Genomic DNA, 3,694 nt, shown 5'->3' on the forward strand with positions numbered 1-3,694 from the left:
AAAGTTACATTCTCACAACTCTGGAGGCTGGAAATCCAAGTCAAGGCACCAGCAGGGTTGGTTCCAGCTTTGGAGGGCGGCCGTGCAGGAGAATCAGCAACATACCCCTCCGTGTTGGGGTGGTTGCTGGCTGTCTGCAGCATCCCTTGGCTTGGAGATAGATGTATCACCCAGTCCTCCACCTCAACACAGCATCCCACTACTGTTCTGTCTCTTCATATGCTATTCTCATGAGGACACCTGTCACATTGTATTAGGGGGCTTTACTACATCATGACTGCATTCAACTGCAAGGACCCAATTTCCAAATAAGGTTGTGTCCAAAGGTACAGGAGGTTAGGACTTCAACTCATTGGAAGGGGACATGATGCAACCTCTAAGGGGCCTCTGTACCCTTCTTGCCCAGTAACATGCATCCCCAGTGACTAACCAGGCCTTGTGATAAGAGCAGGCCCTGATGGATAAGATGAAACCACAGAATCACTGGGCTGTGATGGGAGAGGAGGCCCCCAAAGGGGAGGCCTAAGATTTTTTTTTCCCCTATGACCACATGAATTTTCTGGAGAGAAAATGACCTCACAGACAAGACATCCATATGTAACATGACAGGAGGCGCTTGTCACGGAAGAGAGAAGGTATTGGTGATGAGCTGCCTCAGTATTTTCTATTGTGATCAGCCTGTCCCTTCATTCAAGTCACAGGCTACAGGGAGCTCAGGTTTGGCCACTGGAAGTACAGTTCGCACCTAGCACTGTGTAACATTCCAGAAAGCCAGTGGCAGAGAAGGGAGTGGTTTCCATTTTATAGCCACAATTATGTGACTATAAAAGGGACTCTGTTGCTTTCAGGAGAAAACTTGACACCCAGGTGAATGCCAAAGGCATCTCCTGGCCTCCCTAAGTGACACACACACACACACACACACACACACACTGCACCATAATGATGAGTGTGGCAAGGTGACACAGAAACTAATGGGAATCTCCCAATAGCCAAAGATGAGGAATGATTAGAACAACAAAATAAAGTATTATAGTATTGCACTATAGCCCAGAATACATAATAAATATTCACAAGTTCATACTGATATAGTTAAGCAATTGACTAAAGATGCCTGGAAAAATAAATCTGTGAAGCATTCCAAAGACATTTATAGACACCCACATCTTAAGTGTGGGCTGCACATGGTGACTTCCTTCCAATGATTAAAGTAAGAAGAAAGGGAACGAGTACCTCACATATCACAAGAAAACAGACACATTCCAAATGAGAAACCATCTACAAAATCCCTGGCCAGTACCCCTTAAAACTGACAAAATTCCTCAAAACTGACTAGATCATCAGAAACAAGGACAGTCTGAGAAACTGTCGCAGCCCAGAGAAGCTCAAGAAGCCATTATGATTAAATATGGTCTTCTGGTTGGAATCTTGGATCAGAAAGAATATGTTATGTAGAAACTGAGAGAATCTAAGTAAGGATTATAGTTAATAATAATGTATTGATATTGATTCATAATTGTTACAAATGTATCATATTAATATAAGATCTCAGCAATAGGGTGGGTGTGGGCTATATGGTATTACGGTTTGTGTCTAGAAGATTCCCCTCCAAAGCCTCATGCAGTCATAAATGGGGCCTTTCGGAGGTGGCTGGATCTCAAATGTGCGATTTTGGGATCAAGGATATGATGTTGTAATTGATTCATAGTCCAATGTTAGTATTAAGGGTGCCCTAGGTGTGAATGCTGCCCACTGATAGAACATAAGGGACAGAAAGAGGGCTGCTGTTGTCACCTGCTGCTTTTGCTGCCTTCTGCCTGCCATCAACTGTTTCTCCTCTCTAATGCTTCTCTGCGATGGCTCCCTGCCTTAGAGCCAGCTGATTATGGACTGAAACCTCTACAAACTGTGAGCCAAAATAAACCTTTCCTCGTCTAACTTTAAATGTTGGGTATTTTGTCTCAGCAACAATAAAAATAAATAAGATATGTGGGAACTCTCTACTATCTTTACAATGTTCTACGTTGTAAAAGTTAAAAATGTATATGCAGTAGTAAAACAATTGCAATATCAACTGTTGTGCATCAAGTTTTCAGATTTGGGGAGTAGCTTCATGGATTTCTATTTTATTCCACTGGCCATTTTTTCTAACTTTGTACTATGATTATGCTGTTTTTATTCTAACACTTTTTTGGAAACAGGGTCTTGTTCTGTAGTCCAAGCTAAAACTAGCTCAAACTGCCTCAAACTCATGATCCTCCTGCTCCAGCCTCCAGAGTGCTGGCATTAGAAGCATGAACACCACACCCAGCTTCTAATACATTTCTAATACCTAGTACTCAGAAGGACACTTCACCCACTTTGTCTTCTTCAAGGGTTTTTAGATATTCTTGGACCTCTCCATTTCCATATGAAATTTAAAATTAGCATATTAAATTTCCTTTAAAAGTAAACAAAAATTGGGGAGAAAAAATACATTGCCATCCAGATGTCCCTCAGGGCCCACAAAATCAATTACATATAAGCCTGTCAGCCTGGCATCCGACATTTTGACATTAATTGACTTTTTCTTCTGCATCCCTGGGCTCCCCCCACAAACTCTCTGGGCTCCAGGTGAACTGGAAAACTTGCTGTTTTCAAGCTGACTTTGGATTTCTCTTGTTCTCACTTTGGCTCCTAGTGTGTCCTCTACTAGAACACCACTGACCTCTACCTGTGCAATTTTGTAGCATCTTCTACCTGCCACCTCCCCTGTGAAGCCTTCTCAGATGCCTGCTATCTGAAAGAATGCCACTGAAACTGAAAGTACTCAGAGTCCCTTCCCAGACAAGGTTTTCTCAAGGCCATGCATTTTAACCCTCTTTGTCATGACCCTCCAGTCCTCCCTATTATGGATATTGTACATAATAAGGGCTTATTAGGTATTTGGAAATTCACTATGGTCCACAGGTCAGTTCTTGGCACCAGTATACACCCGTCTTCACAGGTAGCAGCAACACCACCATCAGGCACTGTTCTGAACATTTACAATGTGCCATGTCCTGTAATCTCTCAAGATGTCAACTATAAGTCCTATTTATCAGCCCACATTAGAGCCAGACAGCAATGAAGCTGAGAGCAATGAAGGACTTTGCTTGATGTCACAAAGCAAATGGCAGAGCCGAGCTCAAAGCCAAAGCCCTTTCTCTCTCTAAAGCACCTCCAGTCTACTACACAGTTGCAGATGATGATGTGCTGGTCCATCTCCCAGCAGCCCTGCACCTGCTGTGTCAGGGTTTCTTCCGGGAAAAGGATATGCTGGCTTCAGCATGTGGTTGGGCAGGTGTAAAGCATCGGGCACTGTGTCCTGTCCTTAACAGCACTCAGTAAATGCTAGTAATCCAGTAAGCTCACCCATTTTCCTCTCCTTCCCTCTGCTCCCTCCCTGCTCCACTGAGCTCTTCTTCACTCACCTTATTCCGGTTTGTCAAAAGACAAGGCCAGTGGACCGAACAGAGCAGATGTCAGTTTTTACCATCATAGAACATTCTGCAGCCCCGGCATTACTTGAGAACTTTTTAAAAATGCAGGATCTGAGCAGGAGATGTAGCTCAGTGGTAGAGTGCTTGCCTAGCACCTGGATTTGATTATTTGATGCTCAGAACTGACAGAGAGAGGGAGAGAGAGAGAGAGAGAGAGAGAGAGAGAGAGAGAG

Source organism: Fukomys damarensis, unplaced genomic scaffold (assembly GCF_012274545.1).
Source record: "Fukomys damarensis isolate Sample0158 unplaced genomic scaffold, DMR_v1.0_HiC HiC_scaffold_23, whole genome shotgun sequence".
Lineage (NCBI taxonomy): Eukaryota > Metazoa > Chordata > Mammalia > Rodentia > Bathyergidae > Fukomys > Fukomys damarensis.